The sequence below is a fragment of the Odocoileus virginianus genome, chromosome 19 (assembly GCF_023699985.2).
Source record: "Odocoileus virginianus isolate 20LAN1187 ecotype Illinois chromosome 19, Ovbor_1.2, whole genome shotgun sequence".
Taxonomy (NCBI): domain Eukaryota; kingdom Metazoa; phylum Chordata; class Mammalia; order Artiodactyla; family Cervidae; genus Odocoileus; species Odocoileus virginianus.
The window spans coordinates 53,189,649-53,199,577 of NC_069692.1; the positions used below are offsets into that span (position 1 = coordinate 53,189,649).

General features: G+C 35.1%; 1 pseudogene; it reads left to right on the top strand.

Annotated features, from left to right (window-relative positions):
* Nucleotides 1–9,304: 9,304 nt before the first annotated feature.
* Nucleotides 9,305–9,703, top strand: LOC139039638 (large ribosomal subunit protein eL30 pseudogene; annotated as a pseudogene).
* Nucleotides 9,704–9,929: the final 226 nt, after the last annotated feature.

Sequence of the window (9,929 nt, forward strand, 5' to 3'; positions counted from 1 at the left end):
TGTTCACCTCTGGAATTTTATAGTTTCTGATCTTACATTTAGATCTTTAATCCATTTTGAGTTTATTTTTGTGTATGGTGTTAGAAAGTGTTCTAGCAATAAATGCTGGAGAGGGTGTGGAGAAAAGGGAACCCTCTTACACTGTTGGTGGGAATGCAAACTAGTACAGCCACTATGGAGAACAGTGTGGAGATTTCTTTTTTTTTATTATTTTTTAATTTTTTTTCCCATTTATTTTTATTAGTTGGAGGCTAATTACTTTACAACATTGCAGTGGTTTTTGTCATACATTGAAATGAATTAGCCATGGATTTACATGTATTCCCCATCCCGGTTTCCCCTCCCACCTCCCTCTCCACCCCATCCCATTTAAAAACTAGAATTAGAACTGCCATATGACCCAGCAATCCCACTCTGGGCATACACACCAAGGAAACCAGATCTGAAAGAGACACGTGCACCCCAATGTTCATTGCAGCACTATTTATAATAGCCAGGACATGGAAGCAACCTAGCCCATCAGCAGACGAATGGATAAGGAAGCTATGGTACATATACAGCATGGAATATTACTCAGCCATTAAAAAGAATTCATTTGAATCAGTTCTAATGAGATGGATGAAACTAGAGCCCATTATAAAGAGTGAAGTAAGCCAGAAAGATAAAGACCAATACAGTATACTAACACATATATATGGAATTTAGAAAGATGGTAACGATAACCCTATATGCAAAACAGAAAAAGAGACACAGATGTACAGAACAGAATTTTGGACTCTGTGGGAGAAGGCAAGGGTGGGATGTTTCAAGAGAACAGCATCGAAACATGTATGTTATCTAGGGTGAAACAGATCACCAGCCCAGGTTGGATGCATGAGACAAGTGCTCAGGCCTGGTGCACTGGGAAGACCCAGAAGAATCCGGTGGGGACGGAGGTGGGAGGGGGGACCTGGATGGGGAATACATGTAAATCCATGGCTGATTCATGTCAATGTATGACAAAAACCACTACAATATTATAAAGTAAATAGCCTCCAACTAATAAAAATAAATGGAAAAAATAAATTATACATGGAGTTGAGACATACATAAAAGCTTTAAACTAACATCCCTAACAACTATTTTCTTTGCATAACAATATTCTCTCATTCAATATTAGGCAAGTATTATTAATCAGAGCTGTTTAAAGCACTTTTTGTCTGAATTGTGCATCAAACAGCATTGCATTTATTTTTTAAGAACTTTGTTTAAATGTAAGTGGTTTATTGTTCTATACTAAAAATCTTATTTCTTTTTTCTTTTCTACAAAAGTGAGAAATTATGCAATTAAAATATTTATATTTGGAGTTAACAATTGCATGCTCACAAAACAAGCACCATCAATAATATTCACTTTGATTCATTTTTATGATAATGCACAGTAATTGGATTCAGCAGTAAATCTAAACACAGCCCTGAGGCACTGATTTTCCAAACAGTTCTGTCAAAATTATGTAAGAAGAAATGAAGCAGTGGATTGTTGAGGCATATCATGAAATGATCTTAAATATGCTTATAGAGCAAAATAAACTAGGATGTGGTTAGTTTGTTTCTTTCAAAATTCTTGGCTGTAATACCCAGAATTTAGCAAAAATAGTTGTCATTTCTTTATCGATCAGAATCTTGATGTACCAGTTCTAATTTTAAGCAAAACAGTGATCAACCCAGAAAATTACAACGTGCCTTCCATCTCATCTAACATGTTTTATTTTTACTTCATATCCACAAGATACACTATATCAGGCACAGTGAAAAATGATATTTAAATTTGAATTTAACAAAATGTGAAGATTGTGTGTATTTCTTCAATTGGCTCACTCATTCACTGTCTTTGAAATAGCAATTTGTCTAATTAATATTTCAATTACTTTTAATAGGTATTTTAAAACTGCCTGATGAATTCAACTAAATAACTAATATCAGTCTGTGAAGGAAAGTGAAAATCGCTCGGTCGTATCTGACTCTTTGTGCTGCCCCTGGATTATACAGTTCATGGAATTCTCCAGGCCAGAAAACTGGAGTGAGTAGCTGTTCCCTTCTCCAGGGGATCATCCCAAACCAGGGATCGAACCCAGGTCTCCAGATTGCAGGTAGATTCTTTACAAGCTGAGCCATAAGAGAAGCCCAATATCAGTCATGTAGTACTTAAATTTTAGTGAAAATAAGAATATTGTTTCTAAGGTGCCCTGTAATGTCTGAATCTAATCTCGTGGACTTTCTTATTCATTAAACAATAAAAATAAAATAGATAAATGTCAAAACTTTATTTGAACAAACTAAGACATCAATTGCATTAAGAATATAAATTAAGAATTATATTTCCAATGCATTTAGCCTCAAGGAGATTCATTAAAAATTTTGCTTATAACATTGAAAATGTGAAAACAATTATATTATCAGGAATCATTGATCAGATAATGTGAAACCTTTGTGTTCTATTATTTAATAATATGAAAAAAGCAAGTTAAAGGCATGAAAATGTTAAGGATGTTCAGTTCAGTCGCTCAGTCATGTCTGACTCTTTGCGACCGCATGAATTGCAGCACGCCAGGCCTCCCTGTCCATCACCAACTCCCGGAGTTTACTCAAACTCATGTCCATCGAGTCGGTGATGCCATCCAGCCATCTCATCCTCTGTCATCCCCTTCTCCTCCTGCCTCCAATCCCTCCCAGAATCAGGGTCTTTTCCAGTGAGTCAACTCTTCGAGTGAGGTGGCCAAAGTATTGGAGTTTCAGCTTCAGCAATAGTACCTCCAATGAACACCCAGAACTTATCTCCTTTAGGATGAACTGGTTGGATCTCCTTGCAGTCCAAGGGACTCTCAAGAGTCTTCCCCAACACCACAGTTCAAAAGCATAAATTTACAGCACTCAGCTTTCTTCACAGTCCAGTTCTCACATCCAAACATAACCACTGGAAAAACCATAGCCTTGACTAGACAGACGTTTGTTGGCAAAGTAATGTCTCTGCTTTTTAATATGATATCTAGGTTGGTCATAACTTTCCTTCCAAGGAGTAAGCAGCTTTTAATTTCATGGCTGCAGTCACCATCTGCAGCGATTTTGAAGCCCAAAAACAGGAGCCCCCAAAAATAAAGTCTGACACTGTTTCCACTGTTTCCCCATCTATTTCCCATAAAGTGATGGGACCGGATGCCATGATCTTAGTTTCCTGAATGTTGAGCTTTAAGCCAACTTTTTCACTCTCCTCTTTCACTTTCCTCAAGAGGCTTTTTAGTTCCTCTTCACTTTCTACCATAAGAGTGGTGTCATCTGCATATCTGAGGTTATTGATATTTCTCCCGGCAATCTTGATTCCAGCTTGTGCTTCTTCCAGCCCAGCGTTTCTCATGATGTACTCTGCATATAAGTTAAATAAGCAGGGTGACACTGTATAACATTGATGTACTCATTTTCCTACTTGGAAGCAGTCTGTTGTTCCAGGTCCAGTTCTAACTGTTGCTTCTTGACCTGCATATAGGTTTCTCAAGAGGCAGGTCAGATGGTCTGGTATTCCCATTTCTTTCAGAATTTTTAAAGGTGTAGTATGAAGCAAATCTTTATAAAAGAGGATAGTGGGATAAAGGGTAATATTTTGCATGACACATTGTTAGAATAAAAAATTCTGTTATTTAAGTTTATGTATCTAGCATGTCATAAGGGCTAAATTCAATGTTCAGTATTTGTGTTCTTAAAATACAGAGGAAGTAAGCTATTAAAAGTCTCCACTCATCAATGTATCCAATTCTTCTATAACAAACTCTGAAGCTAGGGTATTAATGAAAATGAACTAATATTTGCATGGATTGTATTGACAGTCATGCAATTATTTCTATAGCCTTGTGAAAGTTACTGTCGTCTCTACTGTTAATAAAAGTGACTTAAATCTGAGAGATATTACCACACACGGCAAAAGTCTCCTGAAAGTAAGCTCAGAGCCTAGACTTAAACTTGCAGAAGGTGGCAAGAGAAAAACTAAGAGCCATAAAGATATCAGATGATTTTTCTGCAGAAAATTTGCAGGTGAGAAGGAAGTGGCATTACATATTCAATGTACTGAAAAGAAAAAATCAGCAACTTAGGATAATCTACGAAGCAAGGTTTTCATTCAGTATTGAAGGAGAGATAAAGACTTCTCAGACAACAATGGCCTCCCAAAAAAAAAAAAAAAGAAAGAAGAAAGAAAATAAAAAACAGTTTCTCAATATTCAGCTGATACTAAGAGACTTGCTAAAGGGTCTTCTCTATGTGGAGGACATTTTTAGTGGTAAAGAATCCACCTGCCATGAAGGAGATGCAGGTTCAGTCCCTGGGTCAGAAAGATCCCTGAAGAAGGAAATAGCAATCCATTTTTGCCTAGGAAATTCCTAGGGAATGTAGAACCTGGTGGGCTACAGTCCATGCAGTCACAAAGAGTCAGGCACAACTTTCAACAAAACAACAACTGTGTGGAAAAGGAAAAGCTATAACAAACATGAGAATGTATAGACGTGAAAAATTCCACTTGCAAAGGCTGAAGATTAACCACTTGAATAAGCTAGTACAAATATTGAAATACATAAATAATAAAAATGACCATAACACAATAAATAGTTGACGCATAAAATGGAAGCTGCAAAATATAATAGCAAAACACAAAATAAAGGGGAGAGGAATAAAAAATGTAGATATTTTAGAATGCTTTTAAATTTTAATGAATATCAGCTTAAAACATGTAGTTACAGTTATTAAGCCAACATACATTGATCCCATAGTAACAATAAATAAAATACCTACAATACAAAAAAAAAAAAAACAAAAAAAAACAGAGAGAAAGGAAGACCAGCATATCACTAAAGCAAATAATCAAATCTCGAGGGAATAAACTAAAAGAAAAAATAAATAAAACAGAGAACTACAAAAACAGTTCAAAAACATATACTAAATAGCTATAAGTACATACCTATCAATAATCACTTCAAATATCAATGGACTAAATGCTCCAATAAAAATATATAGGATGGCTAATGAGTGAATGTAAAACAAAGTCTTATAACAACAACAGCAGCAAAAGACAAAGAAGGGCATTATACAATGATAAGGGGATAAACAAAGGAAAAGGCCATAACAATTAACATATATGCACCAAAGTGGAACATCTAAATATATAAATCAAATATACATAGAATAAACATAAAGGGAGAAATTGGCAATAATATACTCACAGTAGATGACTTTAACAACCCACTTTCATCCAAGACAAACCATACAGAAGTTTAAAAGGAAGAGTGATCATAAATGGCATATTAGACCAGTTGAACTTAACAAATAGCTAAAAAACATTCCATCCAAAAACAGCAGAATAAACATTCTTTTGAAGTACACAAGAAATCTTCATGATGATAAATCACATGTTAGGTCAGAAAACAAGCTTCAACAATCATAAAAGGATAGACATTATATCAAGTGTTTTTGTTTCAAACAATGGCATGAAATTAGAAATCAAGTAAATAAAGAAAAAAGGGAAAAGAACCAACGTGGAGAAGAAACAACATACTACTATGAAAGCATTGGGTCAATGAAGAGATCAAGTATAAACTCAGAAAATTCCTTGAGACAAATGAAAGTAAAAACACAACTTTTCATAATCCAGGTGATGTGGCAAAAGAACTTTTAAGAAGGAATTTTATAATGATACAGGTCTACCTCATAAAATAAGAGACATCTCAAATAAACAACCTCACCTACCACCTAAGCAATTAGATAAAGAAGAACAAAGCCCAAAATCAATAGAAGGAAGGAAATAAAGTTCAGAAATGTTATAAACAAGGATTCCCCTTCCCCAAAATGGAAAGAATTACTGAAACAAGACCTGATTTTTTTTTCCCCCATAAGATAAACAAAATTCAGAAGTCATTAGCCAGATGACTTCATAATTATCAAGAAATAAATATAGGGCTCAACTAAATGAAAAAAGAAATAAAAGAGGATAAATGACAGCTGATATTACAGAGATACAAAAATTATGAAAATATTACCAAAAATGCTTAAATACAAAAAAAAAAAAAAAAAAGGCAATCTAGAGAAAAGGAACAAATTTCTAGAAACATAAAATCTCCTAAGACAAAATCAGGAAGAAATATATTGAGCACTAGTAGTGAAATTTAATTAGTAATCAAAAACTCCCAGCAAACAAAAATCATGGACTGGATGGATTGATTCCACTCAAATGTGAGAACTAACACCTATTCTTCTCAAACTATTCCAAAAATAAAGAAGAAACACACCCAGATTTATTCTGTGAGGCCACCAGTATTCTATTGCAGAAACCAGACAAAAAATCTTACAAAAAAACAAAACAAAAATAAACAAAAAGCATGCTAATGTCTCATAAATTTAAATTAAAAATTCTTAGCAAAGTATTAGTAGGCATCATCTCAGGATAGGAAGTGGCTGATAACTGAAAAAAGATTTTGTTTGCATCAGTTTTGTATGTGTATACTCCTGTTATTCAAAAGACATGTTGATATTATTTCCTGGATATTTCCTAAACTTTTGAGCTCATGGTACTACAATAGTAATAATCAGAAGCAAAGACAAGCTGACTATTTCTCTCTACTTTTACTTCCTCATCTATCTGGGGGTCTCATGAAAATCATGGTGTCTATCCCTCCATATCCTTTGCAAAATATAACTGAGTCTTTATTCCTCTTGTTTGGTTCCCACCATCCTTCAGCAACACGTCTGCATCCTATTTGACCTTGCCTTTTAATGCCTCACTTCCTCCATCCTTAAGATCTCTCTGCCAAGTCTTTCTTTCCTGTGACATCCTGATCTCATTGCTTCTTTATCATTATATCAGTCCCCATTTCTACTGTCTTTCCTAGGGATCCTGAGTTCAAACGGTCTTGTTCTTAGAATTTAACGATCTGTGTGTTTGCTGTTGTGAAATTCTTTTTTTTTTTTTTTCATTTATTTTTATTAATTGGAGGCTAATTACTTTACAATATTGTAGTGGGTTTTGTCATACATTGACATGAATCAGCCATCGATTTACATGCATTCAATTTAAGTTTTGCACTGATATTTCCTAAGAGAAATCTGACGACGCCATGATATAAGCCCCAGGGATAGGAAGCCTCCTTCTTGTTCGGGGAGAAAATTTCCTTCCACCATCATTAGACCTATTCTGAGTTGCCCATATTCCCATATCTTAATAGCTCAAACTCACCAAGGCCCTTTTCTTCCTTCTCTGACTCTGGGTCCAGGGTCTACACATGGATGTGGTCAGGGTCAGGGTGAGATTAGTAGCACCACTTCTAGTCTTTTGTGGAGAAGGTCATTCTAAGAACTCGACTGGTTAACAAGAAAACTAGAACCAGATAATTGAGGACATCCCAGTTCCTCTTCTGTCCTTGGAATGAATGTGTTATATAATGACTTACAGGCCTTAAGTAAAATGGCACAAATAATAGCCCTATTTTCTCCTTTTTTAGCATTCTCTCTGTTCACAAGACGTTGAAAATGCTGAACTCAGGCTATTTTGTCTTTTGAAACAAGGTGGTGGCCTTGATGCTCTCTAAATTGACTACACAGTAACATTTCCCTCTTGAAGAATACCTTTTCAGGCATCCATTCCTGTCAAATCCAAGAATAACTACAGTCTCTCTTCATTTTGCTCCATCTCCACCTTTCAGTGAATTGTGGTAGAATTTCTACTCATATAATCCAACAGACTCTTTATTAAGTGGTTTTCAGCCTCATGTTTATCTATACATAAAGCTGTCTTACTTTTTGCAGCATAAATAAACCAAGAATTTTCCAGGTCTTCAAGCTATGGTTCTTTTTTTTTTCATTAAAAATTCCTTTTTTATCTCTCCTTTTTCCAGATCTTACTTTAGGAAGTCAGGATGAACCAAGCCACTCCATCAACATTTTGCTTAGAAATATTTTCAGGCAAATGAACTCATCTCATCACCCACAAGTCCTACCTTCCAAAAAACACTAGATTTAAGGTCAGTGGATTTTTTACACTTTATAAAAAAGGATTTTCTTTTCCTTAATTTCCAGTAATATGTTACTCATTTCCAGTCTGGACTTCCCCAGAATCACTGTTAGCATCCATATTTTTTAGTATGCACTCAAAACTATTACCCAGTTCTGAAACAATTGTACAATTTAGATGTTTGAGAAATCAGCACCCAGTTTTTAATATCACATCATGAGGTGACATAATGAAACACTGTAGAATGGGTGACTTAAGCAATAGAAATTTATTTTCTCAAAGTTTGGAGTGTGGGGATCCTAGATCAGGGTGCCAGAATGATTGAACTCTTGTGAGAGTTTTCTTTCTGAGCTTCATAAAGCCAGCTTTTCACTGTTCCTGATATCACATGCATACACACACACACACACACACACACACACACATGCACAGAGAGAGACAGAGAGGAGAGAGAAAGGGAGAGGGAGACTGAATGCTAGTTCATCATATCATTAGTTAGTTAGCTTATGTCTCTTCTTATAAGAACAATACTACAACCAGAAGAACCCCACCATTATGACTTCATCTGAAACAAATTATCTTCCCAGAGACCTCTCTGCAAATACCATCACTCTTGGGGTTATGGATTCAACATAGGAATTTGGGGAGTGAGACATAATTCAATTTATAGTAAACACTGTGCTAGATTTTATTTTTCTTTTATTGAAGTATAGTGATTTTATAATATTAGTCTTTGATATACAAAAGAGTGATTCAAATTTTTTTTAGATTTTAATGCAATTATTGTTATTACAAAATAAGCTAGATTTTCCATTGCTGTACAATATATTCTTGTTGCTTATTTACTTTCTACACAGTAATTTGTATCTTTTAACCCCATATTCTTATCTTGCCCCCCTTCCATCTCCTATGGATAATTGCTGATTTATTCTTTATATATATGATTCTACTTCTTATTTGCTATATACATTTATTTGTTTTATTTTTTAGATTTCCAGTATAAAGGTAGCATAGAGTATAAACCTTTCTCTGTCTGACTTATTTCACTAGGCATAATAACCACTAGACCCACTAGACCCATTGTTGCAAATGACATTATTCCTTTCTTCTTATGATTAACACTTCATGGTGTACATATACCACATATTTTTATCCATTCATATGCTGATGTACACTTAGGTGGTTTCCATATCTTGGTTATTGTAAAGAACACTTTATGACAATTGGAGTGTATACTTAGTTTAGAATGAGTGTTATCATTTTTTAAATATATATGCAGCCCCCGGCCATCTTGGCGGCTGCTCTTGGTTGGGGGCGTCCCGCATCTAAAGCAGGAAGATGGTGGCCGCAAAGAAGACGAAAAAGTCACTGGAGTCGATCAACTCTAGGCTCCAGCTGGTTATGAAAAGTGGAAAGTACGTGCTGGGGTACAAACAGACTCTGAAAATGATCAGACAAGGCAAAGCGAAACTGGTCATCCTCGCCAACAACTGCCCAGCCTTGAGGAAATCTGAAATAGAGTATTACGCCATGTTGGCCAAAACTGGTGTCCATCACTACAGTGGCAATAATATTGAATTGGGCACAGCATGTGGAAAATACTACAGAGTATGCACACTGGCTATCATTGATCCAGGTGATTCTGATATTATTAGAAGCATGCCAGAACAGACTGGGTAGCTTGTTTTAAAAACAAAAAACAAAAAAAAAAAAAAAAAATAAAAAAAAAAAAAAAATATATATGCAGCAGTGGAGTTGCTGAATTATATAGCACTTCTGTTCTTTGTGAGAAAGCTTCATACTGTCTTTCATACTGGCTGCACCAATTTACATTCTCACCAACAGATAACTAGTATTTCCTTTTCTCCACATCTTAACCAACATTTGCTATTTACATACTGTTTAT